Source organism: Cebus imitator, unplaced genomic scaffold (genome assembly GCF_001604975.1).
Source record: "Cebus imitator isolate Cc_AM_T3 unplaced genomic scaffold, Cebus_imitator-1.0 Scaffold562, whole genome shotgun sequence".
In the NCBI taxonomy this organism is placed as follows: domain Eukaryota; kingdom Metazoa; phylum Chordata; class Mammalia; order Primates; family Cebidae; genus Cebus; species Cebus imitator.
In genome coordinates, this window is record NW_016107877.1 from 687213 (window position 1) to 705587 (window position 18375).

The 18375-nt window shown below is 38.8% G+C and overlaps 1 long non-coding RNA gene across 1 annotated transcript; it reads right to left on the reverse strand.

Moving 5' to 3' along the window:
• Positions 1-787: 787 nt before the first annotated feature.
• Positions 788-4059, reverse strand: LOC119469065. The gene is made up of 3 exons (XR_005197884.1): positions 3954-4059; positions 1595-1706; positions 788-990 (listed from the first exon to the last, which is right to left on the reverse strand). It is a non-coding gene; the product is annotated as an uncharacterized LOC119469065 (long non-coding RNA).
• Positions 4060-18375: the final 14316 nt, after the last annotated feature.

Here is an 18375-nt window from a genome sequence, read left to right on the forward strand (position 1 = left end):
TATTTCTGTTTATCTGGACATGGATTCAAGAACTCTTGCAGACAATAATTTAAAATCTACTGAAGTAATGGTATAGTTACATGATTGTCTTTCCCACTGCAACCTCAATAAATATTTATAATGGAGAGTGAGAGTGTGTGTGTGTGTCTGAGAGAGAGAGAGGGAGAGAGGGAAAAAAAAAAACAGAGAACGAGAGTCAGATCAAGATTTTGCTATTTGAAAACATACAAATAGCCAGTAGGCTTATGAAAAATGCTCAACATTAGTAATTATCAGGGAAATGAAAATTAAAATGATAATAAGATATCATCTCCTGCCTATTAGAACAGCTGTTATCAAGAAGATAAGAAGAAGTACTAGTGCCCAGCGTCTGGGAGAAGACCTCTCACAAAGTAGAATTTTGACAAATACTTTTTAACAAAATAGTTGTTTTTAACATAAACCATCATATCCGTAATCTAGTGACACTCTGGAAATTGCCATCATGTGATTATGAAAAAGATTTTCATCTTATAGAAACTTCCTAGGTCAGCACGGACAGGTCTTATGTGCTGACACTAGCCTGCTCATAGCAACCAGCCCTGCTGGCCTTGAAAAATGCATTTGCTCATCTTCTCCAAAATGGTCTACAAGTTAATACCTTGTAAGAAATTTTATGAGATGAATAATTCTTCTCTGGTGTTTCCATTTGCCCAGAGTTAGAGTACATAACCTAATCTCAAGACTCCTAAAACAGGTAAAAATTGGACCTGGAGTGAGAAGACGAGGCATCAGAATTCATGATCATCCTTCCAGGTTCAGACAATGCCGTAGCATCAACCCACACACAATGTTTGGTTTGTAGGTCTGTATTTTCCAGGAAGCAAAAGGAACCAGAAACAACAAAAGTGGCATCGTTGACCAATTATTCAGGGCTAGTTCTTGGCTCTCTTTCTGTTGGTTAGTGGCTATTTCTGGCAGTTCCTAAAACCGAAGCAGCCAATGTCATCACTGTGGAAATATGGATTGTGAGTGGCACTTAGAGAGCAACCAGCTGGGGCTATATATTAACAAGTGCAAGAATGGGAGCAGAAACAGTGTACAGAGACTCAGTATGTGCCAAAAGATGGCAAATTACCCCCTGGGGTCCAAAACGGATCCTACCGAGAAACAGAGAGAATGATTGTCTTCTCCATGAAGCTGCCTCTCACAGAACACAGAACTCTTCAGATTTATGCTTGTGTTTTGACAAAACTGGATGGTTCCTATCATCCAGGAACACTGGAAGGGCCCCACAGGAAGGCAAACAATTTAAATAGTTCAACTTTTAAGAAATTTCAGAATCTTAAAAGCTGTCCGAAGCTCAGTCAAAAGTCAAACACCAACACCAAAACTTTGTGCACCTGGATGTCACATGCGACCCACATAGGGCCCCTACCCAGCTCTCACATTCTGTCCCAGCCTCTAATGCAGCCATCAGAGAGCCAGCCAGCTCCTCTCACTGGCCACAATAAAGCCAATTCATGTCAGTTTAGTGCTGCTTAATGGATGTTAGTTCCATTTTTTAATTGCATGTTTATGTGAACACTTTTGATATTCACTACCCAAAATTTACTTAGTAATTTCTTGAGATTCCAAGCTTATAGACCATTGAATTCACATGGTTCGATTACTGAATAATTCTTAAAACCTCATTACTAGAGTGTGACATTTATCTAAAGTCAAATCTAGAAAGAAAAAAAAAATATGTGATGGTTATAAACTACTATTGAAACAGAATCCTAACATGGGATGTTAAACAATAGAGCATTGTAAATAACACCCTCCCCAAAAGGTTCTCTGTGATAGCCGCAGCTAAGGAAAACATATAATAACAATAATATGATTTCCATAACCCAACAGTCCTTTCACCACTTGTTCCATGTGGGGATGATATGCAATAGCTCTGCTCTGCAATTTTTTGTTAAAAAAGAAATTCTTTCTCACAAATAATAAATTTACAGCCAGGGAATTTCTTTATGACTCAAGCTTCCATTTCTTTAACTTACTGCTTTTAGGGACATAAATTCTATTAGCCTCTGTGTGGAAATTTCGTTAGAGCAACTTGAGATCAGTGGGAATTGGTAAATGTCTTAGAGTTTAAGATGAAAACATGCAATTCACTTAGAGTCTTTTCAGTACTCTACAATATTCCTGGCCATTTCAACCCAATATGTGAATTCAAACTACTTTAGTCCACACTAAATTAGGCAATGGTCTACATTAATTCATTATGTTTGAGTAAAGAAAGACAAACTGAAAAAAAAAAATAATGGCATGCAAGAATGTGTATGTCATGTCAACCAGCTGAATATGCATTTCAGAATACCATACCTTTATTTACATTTTAGAAACTTTCATTCTTAAAACTATTTATGTTAAAATCAATTCATTCTTCCAGTGCTTGAGCACAAATAGGGCCCATATGATAACAGGGAGACTCCATGTATATAGTTTATTTTACTATTTTTAAAAAAACACTTCAGTGATTTTTTAAAAAATCAACACTGTTTAGGCAATTAAATGCTTTCTTTAAAAGAAATTATTTGAAAAAATCTGGAATTTATTTTGTCTATACTTTAATAACAAGTTAATAACTCTAAACTTAAAAAATATCAACTGTTATCCCTTTCCTTTTGTTTAGAGATCTTTTCTTTATAGAACATCTACACTGGTACTATGGAAAGGGTGTTCCTGGACAGTGCTGGCCCTGGGCAGACTGGCACCACATTGCAATGAGTTCAGTAAAACTATGAGTGAGCATTTAGAAACTTTTCTAGTCATCTGACATAAAATTATTTTGTGTGTTTTTTTTTTTTTTTTTTTTTTTTTTTTTTTTTTTTTTTTTTTTTTTTTTTTTTTTTTTTTTTTTTCTTTTTTTTTTTTTTTTTTTTTTTGAGATGGAGTCTGATTATCTCAGCTCACTGCAACCTCCAACTCTGGGGTTCAAGCGATTCTCCTGTCTCAGCCTCCTGAGTAGCTGGGGCTGCAGACGCACACCTGCACACCCAGCTACTTTTTGTGTTTTTAATAGAGACGGGGTTTCACCATATTGGTGTGGCTGGTCTCGAACTCCTGAGCTCAGGTGATCCACCTGCCTCAGTCTCCCGAAGTGCTGGGATTATAGGAGTGAGCCACCATGCTGGACTGAATTTTAAACCTAATATTAGATATGAGAGGCTTGCATTTTGCATGATTCAGAGTGTTTTTAAATTTAATTTTCCTGGAAATACATTTTTGTTATATTTGATTAAAATAAAGTTTATGGCTGATTGGACATTTAAAAACTGGTTCTTTGCCACAGATAGTTTGAGAAGCTTGGATGGTCAGGTAACTGTTTTGTGAATTAAATGTACATCACACACAGACACACACACACACTTTTCTATATAACAGAACAGCCAACTCAGCAGAAACAAAGCTCAAAGCTCTGTGAACTAATTTCCTCAGTATCTCCAGATGTGCCACAGCTGAGGAAAGTGTTCAGAAATAGGAATGGTTTGATTCCATGATTGAAGCAAATGGATTTGTTATGCCTTGATCCTTTTTCTTCCTTCCTTCCCCTCTTCTTTCCCTTCTCTTTTCCTTCCTCCCCTTCCTTTCCCTCCCTTTCTTTCTACCCTTCTATCCTTCCTTCTTCTCTTCCTTCCCTCTTCCCTCCCTTCCTTTCTTCTTTCTTTTCCTTTCTTGTATCATTTTATTTTCTCTCTAAAGAGTTAAACCAAGAACCCACAATCACACACACATCAACAAAATACATCAGTCAAATTCACTGAGGCAGAGGAGGGAGAAAAAGAGTTTAGGTATATATGGAGAAGCAAACCTAAGGCTCAGAAGTGAAGGTACATTAGGATCTGGAGACAAGTACGTACAACAAACAAAAGAAACGTTCCTTTATGAATTCTCAGAGATTTTTTTTTCTAAATTAAACCTACCTTTTGTTAACATACTTTAATTCTCTAGAAAAGGTATTTTTAAATCTGAGTTTTTGAAGAACTCTTCTTGGTTGCTGTCCCATGAAAATCCGAAGGAATTTCTTCTAAAAGTCATTAATGAACATTCCTTTAGATGCTTTGGGGAAGAGAACCGGTGAAGCCATTTCCCCTCTGCTCCCCCCTCACCCCAGCTGAAGTGTTTGCAGACCACAGGACTTTGCTCGGGCCCAGATCATTTCTCCCAGACTCTGAAATATGGGTAGTTAAAAACAGGATGCCAAAACAACCATATTTCCTCCCCCCATGCTGCCCTTTTACATGTACTCAAGACAATGCAGATTTATTCTGCCTCACCTGTGTCTAATGTTAGACACATGCCCCAGAATGTCTGACAACTTTTTGTGTTTCATTTTACAATAAAAGAAATGTACTGCCCAAGCTCTCAAGAAAACACAAAGAAATGAATCTGTATCCCTTAAGCTTTGCAATTCATTTTTCTTCTTTGTCGGTTCTCAAAACTGAATTCCTTGGGTTGGGGTTTTATACTACAATTTTATCTTCTGCCCTTTTCTTTACTTCCCCCTTCACTCTACTCCCCTACCCCCATCCCCCAGGGGCTTTGGCTTCAAATCAAAACAGCTTTCAAATGGCCAGGACCAAGTTCCAAAGCTTCTATGTTTCCTAGAGATTTTCCTTCTTTCCCAGATTTTCCTAAGCCCCACTCTTTGTAGGAGGGCACGTACCTCCAGGTAGGGTCCTGACTGTAAGCATTGTGCCTGGGCCCCCATCCCAACTGCAGAAGTTTATTTGAAGTATGTTACTCTTTGCCTGCTTCTTAACTTGAGGCCCAATAGTCTTACAATGTCATTTTTTTCCCCTACTGTAAATCAAGGGACAGCTCTCTTTGGATTAAATTCCAAATAGTTGGTCTGGAAATGAACTTCTCAGTGGGTCCCTCCTCCATTCTGGCTGACATTTCCCCATTAATTTCTTTTTCTCTTTCATCCATTCATTGGCTGATGAGTCTATAAATACGCCTCATCTGCTTTTACTTTGCTGTTTAAGAATAAACTGATACCAAGCACAGTGTCTTAATTACATCCACAGGCAAAGCATAACAAGTTTAAATGTTGTCACAATATAGTTTAAAAACTTGACATGGTTCATTATGCCAGCTGTGATAAAACTGGGAAATGAAAATCTTAATTTGAATGTGTAAATGAGTAATTCATTTGAAAAGGTATTTTTAACATTAATAAATGAAAATACCTAGAAACCTACTAAGCAAAGGAAGGGAGTTGAACAGGAAACTGAAAAGTAGATTGGTAAAGAAGCAAGGAAGCCTGGCCTCCGTTCCTCTTGGGCACAACACCTTGAAAAATAGGCAAGTCAGCCCTCCCAAATTCCTATCAGACCCGGGAGAATGCTGTTCCTCATTCTGTTCTTGAGCATTCACATTATGAGGTGGCTGCTGATTCATGAGGATCTGAATCCGAGGGGCATATCAGGAAGGAAGGCTCAGGACAAATTCTGATGTATTCCCAGAAGACAGTAGGTTTTAGAAAACTCTGCTTTTAAGATGAAGACAAGATTAAAGGAAAGGATAAAGTAACACTCATATGTTCTTGATATAAAATTACTTCTTTTAAAACCTTTGGTTGTGATGATATGGCTGATAACTTTCCATAACAGTGGCCCAGCGGGATAAATTAACATTCTGAATTTTGTGAAGTGATCTTTGTTTTCCTGAGGTATTTTCACAAGAACACATTCTTAATTGATGGAGAGCAATAAGGAAATAAATATTCATTTTTGAATGGGAAATAAAAGCCAATGGAAAGTTTCCCGGGTAGGAAACTACTGTAATTCCCTACTTTTCACACATAAAGAGCCTAAAGAAAATAGCAGTTAATGTACATTGAATCGTATGTGAAAACTGATAGACATATCAAAAAAGTTTTAAATGAGCCAAAAGGAGAAAAGACTTACAGATGGCCAGATGGCTTTGACATTGATAGAGTAGTACAAGAAGAGTGATGATCAGATGTTTTACTATTTCTATGAGAATCATTCGAAATAAATATGATTAAACTGTAGAAAAATCAATTTTGGCAATATATAAGAAGTTGCAGACTCTAGCTGGAACCCATTCATCACTAGATGAGTTTATTAAAGGAGACTGTGGAAGAATCTTTTTTTTTTTTTGGTCTTTTTTTTTTAAGAGACAAATCTTGCTCTGTCACCTATGCTAGAGTACAGTGGTGCAATCTTAGCTCACTGCAGCCTTGAACTCTTGGGCTCAAGTGATCCTCCTGCCTCAGCCTCCCAAAGCACTGGGATTACAGGCATGAACCACCATGCCCACCCAACAATCTAGTTTTTAAAAAAAGTTTAGGGAACAACATGTCAATACTAACTCTGTGCTAGGCATTTTCACATAAATATCTTACTGACTCTTTGCTGCAACTCAGCAATAGGCATTATCTCTGAGCAATAAGATATATAGATACTCTCAAATAGCCATGCATCCAACTTCCACATATCATTTGTGGACAGCTATACACTGCTTACTGTATACTAAAACCACCCTTTTATACATCACTTTTGATGAACAAACTTTTTGAGAGCCCTAGTGGCTGCTTGCTGGCTAATAATTCAGTTTGACAGCCCTGTTGCCAGACAGACAATGCTGTGGATTCACCAAACCATTTAGTTTCTCCCCTGGGCACGTGGAAAAACTACACCTCCCAATCCTTTTGCATCTCAATAGCATATTGTGACAATAGCCAATGAAGTGTAAGCAGCTGTCAGTTGTGTACTTCTAGCCCTAGCCCTTAAAAAGACCCATGAAAGGCCAGCATGATGGCTCACACCTGTAATCCCAGTGCTTTGGGAGGCTGAGGCAGGAGGATCACTTGAGCCCAGGAGTTCAATACCAGCCTGGGCAACCTGGCAAAACCTCATCTTTACAAAAAATACAATTAGCCAGGTGTGGTGCCGTGTACCTGTAGTCCCAGCTACTGGGGAGGCTGAGGTAGCAGGATTGCTTGAGTCCAAGAAGTGAAGGCTGCAGTGAGCCTTGATTGTGCCATTGCACTCTAGCCTGGGCAACACAGGCAAACCCTGTCTCAAAAAAATAAAAAATAAAAGAAGAAGAAAACATGACATATGAGATAACCTCTCTGCTCATCGGCTGCTGAATAAAGCAGACCCAGCACAGGCCTCCAGGGGAGGCTCTGATGGATAACAGAATCTCTGAGAAAAGATGCCAGGACACTGAGTCTGGCAACTTAAAGAAGAGCTGCCCAAGCAAGATCAGCCCCAGTGGACTCTCTCTCTCTCATTCTCTTTAGGTAGGTAGGTAGGTAGGTAGGTAGATAGATAGATAGATAATTTTTTTTGAGACAGAGTCTTGCTCTGCTGCCCAGGCTGGAGTACAGTGGCATGATCATGGTTCATTGCAGCCTTTACCTCCTGGGCTGAAGCAATCCTCTCACCTCAGCCTCAAGTAGCTGGAACTACAGGTGTGCACCACCATGCCTGGGAAATGTTTTGGTTTTTTGTAGAGACAGGGTCTTGCTATGTTGCCTCCTGGTCTTGAACTCCTGGGCTCAAGTGATCCTCCTGTGTCAACCTCCCAAAGTCCACTGGACTGGACTTTTTATGAGAAAAAAAAAATTAAACTAAGTCACTGAGGTTTGGGATTTGTTTGTAACAACAGTAATTAACAATAACAACCCCTAAGAAATAACTTCTGTGAATTGAATGATCCAAACAAAGATTAATATCTGTGCAATTATTTGAATGTTTTACTCTAATTTGTCATTATTTTTCTATTAAAATGGTGAAAATAGAAAAATAAAGGTTTAACTACTAGTAACAGGAGTATCAGGAACTTAATATAATACAGAAAAGAATAGTAATTAGTATACATGTTAAAAGTGATGCCTGTAACCTCAGCCAGGCGCCCACTTAAACAGGTTGACTACATATACTGTCGCAAAGAAAAAATAAAATTACAGAATGTGTGTGAGACGCTAGAATTCTAATAATTCAACTATTGTGTCTAAAAAGCAAAATTTACATTAAAACAGGATCCCTTACCCTTCTTTTATATTAAATCCATTGTTTCACTATCTTACAATCAACTTGCAGGCATGTTTTCAGGATCAAAAGTACAAAAGTGTCTGTTTTCTTATTTTTAAATATAAGAATATTAAAAATCAGAAAAGTTGAACAATTCCCCTAAAGTCTTGTTAATAATAGAATTAAGATGCATTTCAAGGTTGGCATCAGCCTAAAGTCTTATTCTTTTCATTATACCCCACCGCCTTGCATCTCTGTAAAAAATTAGAATGTCTGCCTATCTTTGAAGAATAAAATATTTAAAATGATCTTACAGCGCCCCCTTTGAGCACTTTGATTCTGTGATAAAGACATTTCCATCATTTCCTGATCTTGTGAATGCAGGAGCCATATAAAAAATGTCCCTTTATTACAAAGGTGGGCGAGTGCTCAAAGATATGGGTTTAGTCAGCTATGCCATGCTGTCTCTTCTAAACAGCATTATTTCTAGGAAGAATTTCTATTACTTTAAAGTGGAAAATAAAGTTATAACAACATTAAAGGGTATGTTACAATTTCACTCTATACTGTTGGCAGAAAACTTGGCCTCTTCACTGGCATTCTGCCCCAACTGGCCATGTCTCAGGAGAAAATAATTCCTCTCATCTCTCTACAGGGCCCTTTCTGCTTAACTCAGCCCCCACAGAAGCCAGGAGACAAATATAAAAGGTTTCCTAAGAGAAAAATGGCAAACAGGGAGCTTGGAGACACCATACCTCTTGAAAAGAAGAAATAAATAAATAGTTTATTATCATCATGGGCCTTGGAAAGACATCATAAAAGCATCCTTTTTCACCTCTGCCATCTCAAAGCCAAAGCGTATGAGCTAATTTAACTGAAAAAATATTTTTCATTGACTATCCAACAACTTTGCCCTTATGTGGTATTTTGAGAACCCATTTTTATAATAACTCAGTTCTACAGTCTTTTGGACTCAATAGAAAGTGCATGTAGTGGTCAGACTTTTGCTTGTGAATAATACCAATGTGGAAATAAGCTTTAATAAACTTGCCAGCATCCATGGACCTCTGTGCCCATAACAACGTCCATGGCTTCAGTTCTGCCAAGGGTTTCGCTTGATGGGTGTTTCCTATGAAGGTTTTACTGACTTCTCACCCATAGCACTGTTCTATGGCCCACACAGGCCCAGAAGCAGCCACTAGGAGAAATTATTGGTCAGGCAACCCTCCAGTGCTGCAAGCCCAGCCCTCCCTCTTCATGTCCCTGAGCTGTGTCCAAAAATAGAAAATGAGACATGATGATGGATTGAGAGTAGGAAGAAGGGAGGGATCTCAGGGTGAGTATTTAAGTCAACACAATGGAATTCCACCAGCGAAGGCTTGCTGCATAAATCACTCTTGAGAGAAAGTTGGGCACGCTAGGAAATGTGTGGGGGCTTCCAGGCCAGTGGCAGATGGGCACTATCAGGAGCCACCTAAAAGGAGGCAGTGCAGTATAGAACAGGACTTCTCAAATTTGAAAGTGCACATGAATAACCTGGAGATCATGCTAAAATGCAGGTTCTGACCCAATCATCTGGTATGAAGCCAGAGATACTACCTTTCTAGTAAACTTTCAGGTGACAATGCTTTGAGGAGCAGGGATGCAAAAAGTAAGAACACAAAATCCAATTTCAGAACCTATGAGCTGTGAAACCTTTAGCTTCAGTGTTTTTATCTGTGAAATGGAGATTGTTTTCAGTATTCTTGTATCAGATTATCTTGAGCATTAAGTGACATGATGTCATTTACATGGGACATAATAAAGATCCAATATGTTGACCATCATTAATATTTTATTTTTTCTCATTTGAGCATTGGGGCAGCTTTCAAAACACTGATTTGTTGATTTGGTTTTTTAACAGTGAGACAAGGTGTGCAGAATGAAGTGAAGTCCAGGGTGTGGGGATAGGAGCAGGTGGAGGAAGTGGTAAGAAAAGCAAATCTGGGAAGATACCTTCATCATTCATGTTCAGACAGAGAGTTGCCCAGTGACAGATGCCTCACTGTGGAATTACCTTTTCCTGGGGAAGCTGAGGGAAACTTTGTAGTTTATTTATTACAAAAATAAAATGCATTGAAGTAAGACTTCAGCTACCAAAGTATTATATTGCTTTAATCCACATACTTGTGACTCTCATAGAACTTTTTTATATTAGGGATAGCATAAACTTATCAACTGAATTAAAGAAAGTAAATAAATTATTTTGATGCAAACACTGAGTATGCCACCAAAATTTTAGTCAAAGTGCTCAACTCTTAAACCTTTCTCCAGTTCTCTGAGATGCAGATAGTATGAGCTCATTTTTGAAAAAAAAAAATACATGAAAATTTAATAAGTCTTTGTTGAGTGTTTACTATGCCAGGCTATATACTAGTCACCTGGAATATAAAAATAGATGATATAGTGTTTGTTCATGAATTGTTCTAATCTAGTTGGGAAGACACATATGTCAACAAAAAACTGAAATACATTTTAGTAAATATAACAGATAGTCACTGAGTATTATGAGGGCACACATGAAGAATACCTAAAATAGTAATTGCACCCTGCAGGCCCAACAGCTGACTGTAGTCCATGGATATGGTATATTTGGAGTTTTTGGTTTGGGTTGATTTAAATTAATTGCTACATTTAAATAAAGAAAGAAGCTGACTCAATTCCTTTCCAGCAACTATTAACAGAAGTTGAGTAATGGATACTCCTTTTAAATGAGACATACACTCTACAGTTTACGACTGTTCCCACTATTCCTTATAAGTATACACAGACTTTACTCATTTACCTTATCATTCTAAGCCTGTATAGGGAGTTGAGTTTGTCACTTCTGATCTAAAAAGAGATGATAAAGAAGCATAGGACTTCTTCCTAGAAGAATGAATAGATGCAAAAGAGATGAAAAATTAGAGGAAACCCCATTTTCCAATATTTACTCACAAATTTACCATTTAAGTGCTCTTTAGCTCTTTCTGTAGGTCCAAATCTCCCATTCAGTATCATTTCCTTTCTGCTAAAAGAACAACTTTTAACATTTCTTGTTTCTTTTTGGTTTTTTTTCATGAATAATGGAAGCACGGTGGTTTGTATTTTAACATTTCTTATAGTAAAGATCACATGCCTTTATTGACCTGAAGTTTTTATTTTGCCTTTATCTTTTAAAAAATATCTTCAGTAGGTATAGAATTCCTGGTTGGCAGATTTTTGTTTTTCTCTAGCACTTAAAAGATGACCTTCCATTTTTCTTTAGGCCTGCATGGTTTATGACAAGAAGTCTGTGGTAATTCTCAAGTTTATTCCTCTATACATAATGTTTCTTTTTCACCCTGGCTGTAATTTAGATTTTCTTTTTAGCATTAATTTCAGAAATTTAATTATAATGTGACTTAGTGTAATTTTCTTTACATTGCTTCTGTTTGGAGTTTGTTGAGCCATTTGAATCTATGGGTTTATATTTTTTATAAAATTTTTAAGATTTTCAGCCACTACTTCTTCAAATAATGTTTGTTTCCCCTACATCACATTTCTAAGACTTCAGTTACACATGTTGTATGGCTTAATAATGTCCCAGAGTTCACTGGGGCTCTCTGTATGTGTGTGTTTGCTTTTGGTCTATTTTATTTTATTTTATTTTATTTTGAGACAGAGTCTCACTCTGTCACCCTGGCTGGAGTGCAGTGGCACAATCTCAGCTCACTGCAACCTCCACTTCCCATATTTAAGCAATTCTCCTGCCTCAGTCTCCCAAGAAGCTGAAATTACAGGCACCAACCACCATGCCTGGCTGATTTTTGTATTTTTAGTAGAGACAGCGTTTCACCATGTTGGCCAGGCTGCTCTTGAACTCCTAATCTCAAGTGATCCACCCACCTTGGCCTTCCAAAATACTGGGATTATAGGCATGAGCCACTATGCCGGGTCTTCTTTTTCTTTTTTCCTAACCTGTGCTTCATTTTGGATAGTTATTATTGGTATGTCTTCAGATATGATGATTTTTTCTTCTGGATCTTATAATATGCTGGCAATCCTATCCAGCTTATTTTTTATTTCATATATTTTCATCTCTATAAGTTTCATTTGGGTCTTTTAAATATCTTTTATTCCCTATTCATCGTGTTTATGTTCTCTTTTACATCCTTAAGCATAGGATAAATTTTGTTAAGGTCTTGCCTACTAATTCCATTACCTCTGTCATTTCTTGATCTATTTCTACTGATTAATTTGTCTGTTATTATAAATCACATTTTTACACTTTCTAGTATATCTAAAAATTACTTTTTGAATTACAGATATTGTTAATTTTATTTTGTTTGGTGCTGGATTGTATTCTCTTCCCTTAAAGAACATTGGATTTTGTGGCAGATTAGTCTGATACATGAAAGGTTCATTTTTAAGTTTTGCATGGTGGTTCCAGAGCTTTTATTATAGGACTAATTTACCCCATTATTAAGGCATGGCGCTTCTGAGGACTCCACCCAATGCCCTATATATTTTGAGGTTTCTTCACTCAGACTGGTAGAAACACAAAGTATCTCAGTCCTCTACAGGCTCTAGGTATTGTTCAGCCTGTGCTTTCAGGGAGTTCCTAAGACGACCCCCCCCCGCCCCGCCCATCCCACAGATTACACAACAGAGAGTTTAATAGCTTGTCAAGATCACATGGCTAAAAATGATGGAAACAGGATCTAAACCCAAGTCTAAGTAACTACACTTTGCTGCTCCTATCTTAGGGTCAGGCATCACCATGCCTTTAAAGCTCCTTGGGTGATTCTAATATGCATCCAGGGTTAACAGTCACTGATTAGAAAGGTTAAAAGCAGGTTTGAGACAACTACCTTAATAATAACAAGTAACACCTTCAATAATGGCTCCCCTCCCTAATTAAGTCAATGTGCACACACAGTGATTATACCTATACTCCAGCCCAACCCCTATAAAGAGCTGGAGAATGGCTGGGTGACCCTTTGATTTTCCGGAACAGGATGCCTTCAAGAGATGACCTCATAGAGCAAGTGGTCAATTGTACTATCTAATCTTCTTTGTGCTTTTTGCAACAGTACAGATTGACTAAAATATATTAATATTTATTAAAGTTGGGGCAAATTGATGCCACATCTTATGCAATTTAATTTAGGGGGCATATTGATGTTATTACAATAATATTTTACTGCAACAATAGCAATTGAAACCTTACTAGGGTTCATGTACTGTGCTGAGCACCTGTATTATCTCAGTTAATTCTCACAACAACCTCACAAAGTAGGTGCAGTTATTGTTCCTGTTTTACAGGAAACTGAGACTCTAAGTTACACAGTGAGGAGTGCAGAAGTGAGCCCAGGCAGTCTGGCCCCTGAGCCAAAGTTTCCAGCCTTTCACTGTGTCTCTGCTGTTCATATAGTGGCTACTGGAGGGAGGAAGAAGGCTTTTTTTTTTCCTTTTTCAGTTGCAAATTGTGAAACAAGAACAATCAAAGGTGCTAAATAATGTCCTATCATCCTTTTAAAACATAGACTAGAACAAAAAAGGAAACTCTTGATTCCCTGAGACTAAAACCTTTACATTCTTCTGGTCTCTTGTAGGTGAAACCTCATTTTTGGCACATGGGTCATTGCTCAAAAGCAATGCGTGCCTTTATCTTTTTGATCTGTGTGTGGTCTCAGTAATGTGTGTGTATTATGGGCCATGCCACAAATCTGGCACCCCCTTCACTAGTAATGATTTTATTATGCAGACCCCATGTTAACGTGAAAAACCTGGAACAAAGAGAAACTCTGACTAGCAGCATTGTTTTCACGGGCAAATGGGCTACATGATGTATCACCCATTGATAAGAAAAACAGTTTTAAAACATTTTCTTTTTAGGGTGAGAATTGCCAATGTCTAAATCAAAGATGAGTACTTAAAAGATCTAGGGACATGAGAAGCCAATGATGTTTGGATGATAATAGAGAAGTCTCCATTCAGATTTCCTGGAAACTTGCACCAGATTTAAGCAAATGAACACAAGTGTGTCTCTGATTGAGACCAAATGTTTTGGAACGCAGTTTTACCTTAGACAAGTCTTGATTATTCAACAGGTAACAGGTTTTGGTGAACTTCTCCATGGGACAAACAGACATTTTTCCAACAGCATGTGAAGTGACTTTTTCACACTTCTAGGAGAAAAAGGTACAGGAAGAAGTGGCTTGCTGATTAGAAAACCTTCTTAGTAGCCTCCAGTCATAAATTTTTCCCACCAGCAAGGTTGGCACTGGCAACAGTATGAGTAAGAAAAATGCATAGATTACTCCATTGTTTCATTTAGGTTGTTAGTTTCAGCTTCTTTCAAGCAAAAACCAAACAACTCTCTCACTGAGCTTACTACGAAGTATGAAAATTAACATAAATATCATTCCACACATACTCCCAGCTCTAAAGAGGCACTTACAAAGACAGCAGAAAAGCAAGCCAGATCAAACATAGTAGCAAACTGGATAGTAGCCTGGAATTAACAGTGGATCAATGAATCAACCTCACATTTTCATCATTTTTCACTTAAGAAGCTTTGACCCAATGTAAAGATTATTTGTTCTCTCAAACCCTGTGCATAGTGAGTGCTGCCCTGGGGCATATTCAGTATCAGAATTACTGTTGAAGTGATTTCCCCACTGGGCAGGAGTTTGGACTAAATGATTCTAGATGTTGGGTATAACACGCTAAATTTGTAGATATCACGTCTGTTCAAGGACTGAGGAAATTATGCAACTAACCTTGAGCCACTGAAACATTTCCAAAAAGGTTTCTAAAGTAAAAACATTGAGTAGCTACTGGGTTTGTTTCAGTAAACACTGGCCATGTTGGGGGGCAGGTGGGTAATGGAGTCTAAACATCCCTGGACACTGTGCTGCAGATTCCCTCAGTGTTCTCTGTGGTCTACCAGTAAAGGCCAAGTTCCTGGACTCCCTGCATAAAATGTGGTGTCAATTTGCCCGAACATTAATGAAGCGGTATCGTTCGTCTGGGGTAAACACCCAAGATTCATTGTCTCATGGCCATGGAAAACTAGGATGCGTACATGCAAAGAGTGTGGTTCAGAGTGGAAGTTTAATAGGCAAAAGAAAGAGAAGAGCTCTCTGCTGCAGAGAGAGGGGTCCTGGAAAAATGGGTTGCTACTTCTGCAGTGAAATGCAGAAGGTTTCATTGATGAACTTGAGGAGGTTGTGTCTGATTTACATAGGGCATGAAAGATTTGTTGGACCAGGTGTACCTACCGTTTGCATAGTGCACAAAGAATCTTGCCATCCTACCCTAATCTTTTATGGTGCATCTACCTGGCCAGTGCCATGTTGCCTGGTTCTGTACTGTACATGTGATGACAAAGAAAAGGGAAGATGGAGCCACCATGTTGAACATACCTGGCTTTCAGGTAGCCCTTTTCTATTGGCACAGCTGCTGGCATTTACCCATGCAAGTTTCCAGCTTGCTTATCTGTGTCCACAGCTTGATTTTTCAGGCTGCTCTTTGTTAGAAAAGAAATGATTTGGAGGGTGCTTGTTGTTAAAAGGGAAGCCTCCCCAAGGACTCTCCTACCCTCACTATCTGCCTAAATAATTTCTATCTTCTGTATCATTAACACATATTAATTTATATCCAATCTATACTGTTGCGAAAAGCACAAAGAAGACTAGATAGTACAACGGACTATTGGCTGAACAAAGAAGGTCCTTGAGGAGGTCACTATTTGAATGTATCCTCTTCCAGAAAATTAAAGCATTACCCACCCATTATGGAGGCTGGGATGTGATACAGAAACAATCACAGTGTGTCTGAATTGGCATCCCTTTGGCAACTCAAACCTTTAAGTCCAGGTTTCCTACCCAACAGGTGGGAGGTCTTTGCTGTGTCTTTAGCCTGGGTGTCTGAAGCAAAGTGGTGTCCCTCTGCAGCAGAACAACAAGATGCTTCTGGCCCCAGGAAAGACATTCCAACAACTGCTGGGCAGGCCCCTGCCTGCTACAACATTTAACAGCCACACTCCCATAAGGTTGTTTCTTAGCCCATGCTGGAATCAAAGAGGATGTGATCTCAGCCGAAGCCTGACAGCAGGACTGATTACAACTGACGTTGCTGCATTAAAACTTGAAAACCCTCTGATTACATTCATGTGAACATTTTCTTATAGTCCTGAGTTTTAAAAAATTAAATCACTATTAAAATAAAAATTTTTATAACTGCCTTAATCCTCTAAACTGGTAGCATCAGTTTTACAACTCCCTCTGTAACAGATGTGGGACTTGCAACTTACTTGGGGTCTTATAGATGGTCTTGGACTTTGCTGCCACCAAAGCACCGCTGGTAGCTGCAAGCATCCGAGGACGTGATTCATCCTCCACTCCCTGTGCAGACGATCCGGCAGGGCTGTGAGGGAAGTGCTGTCTGTCCAAGCCGCTGATGAGAGCTTTCCTGTGGGTTTCATCAAAACTGAAGCCAAGTCCAAAGGGTTATGTCAAGAAAATTGCATTAGACAGTGCCCTTTCAACATCTAAATGCCCATGCCTTTAAAACCCTGAATAGAATTGATGATATTTCCCCCTGAAGCTATTTGATCATGAGAAACATCAGGAAAACCATCTTTCTTTTCTCTTTTTGGCAATAAGCATTGGATGCAAAGGACAGGCAAGGATCGGTAGGGAGGATACACCGCTAACAGCATTAAAAAGGCAGCACAAAAGTAAGGATGTACTATTGTGCTACTCTTATTTTTGGCTCTCAGTGACAGCAATTGGAAACAATAAAAATTAATACAGTCAGTGACGGTGAGAATGGGCCAGGGGTGGAGTGTGGAAGAAATTCTCTTTCTGGTGCTCTCCTATTGATGAGCAGCTAGAAATTGCTCCAGAACGTTGCTTCTACCTTTCCCAGTCACATCCTCTCTCTTTTCCTTATACAGGCAGTAGAGTGAAAGGGTGATGGAAAAGTCACTGGCTTCAAAGAGACCTGAGTTCTAGGCCCAGCTCTGCCACTACACTATTTTTAATTATGTTTATAACCTTGGTTGGCAATCACCAAGTAATTTATCAAGTACTTACTATGTGCTGGGTACTCTTCTCAAGGCTTTGAGTCTATTAATTTAGTTAACTATCACAATGATGATATGTACTATTTTCACACAATTTTATACACAAGACAGCAATTAATCACTTGCCCAATGTCTCACAGCTCAGAAGTGGAGGACCTGGGATTCAAACCCACAAAGTCTGGCCACAGAGCACAAGCTCTTTGTGACTATGCTAGCTTTCACATTATCTAAGCCTATTTTCTCATCTTAAAAAATATAGCTTATAAGCCTCATAGAATAACTGTGTTGGTTAAATGAGATAATACACATAGGCCAGGTGTGGTGGCTCACATCTATAATCCCAGCTACTCGGGAGACTGAGGCATGAGAATCACTTGAATCTGGAGGCGGAGTTTGCAGTGAGCCAAGATCATGCCACTGCACTCCAACCTGGGCAACAGAGGTAGACACTGTCTCAAAACAAAACAACAAAAAAGAGATATTGCATATAAATTTAGCACAGGGCTGGGGAATAATGAGCACTAAAAAGATATCAGGTGTTATTTCTTGCCTTTCCCTGTCCTTTCAGCCCAGACCCCCAGAAGTGGAACCAGCAGGGAAGACTTGAAGATATCATGCCAGTTTCTTTTATTCCCCACCCAGGGAGTCCTGTGTTCATATACTGTTGTGCTACATAACTAATACTCAAAGGAATAATAATGAGGCCATTGAGTGCCAAGAATATGTTAGGCATTATACAAAATTCGTCATTCTACAAAACCTGTTTGCTTCCCAAGCCTGCTCAGTCTCTGCTGAGTGGGTTTAAGATTACTGGCAATATATCCATTGCAAACCCTTTTAGCCAAGAGAGTCTGCTGCTTTGTCTTTAAGACATTGTCTCTGCAAGAATATTGGACTCTTTGATTTCAGCGGCAAGGGTGTTTGGGTAGCAGCCAGAGTCTGTAACATTTTGCATCCTTTAAAGCCTTCATGCATCTGTTGTTTGGCCATCACAACTGACTGCATTGACTTGGCTGGAATTACAACTCAATTTACACCCTATATTTTCCCTTTATTTCGTCGGCATCATACAGGACTCAAGATTTAACAGCACTTCTTTGACTTTCTGGCCTCCTCTCGAGACTTTGATTTATTTCTACAAGCCGTATAACAGTGTTCTTGGCAGCCAATAAGAAGTCTTCAATTGGACACCCTAATCAGGCTCTTTTCCTTGGCAACAAGTTCTAGCCACCTCCTCTTCTA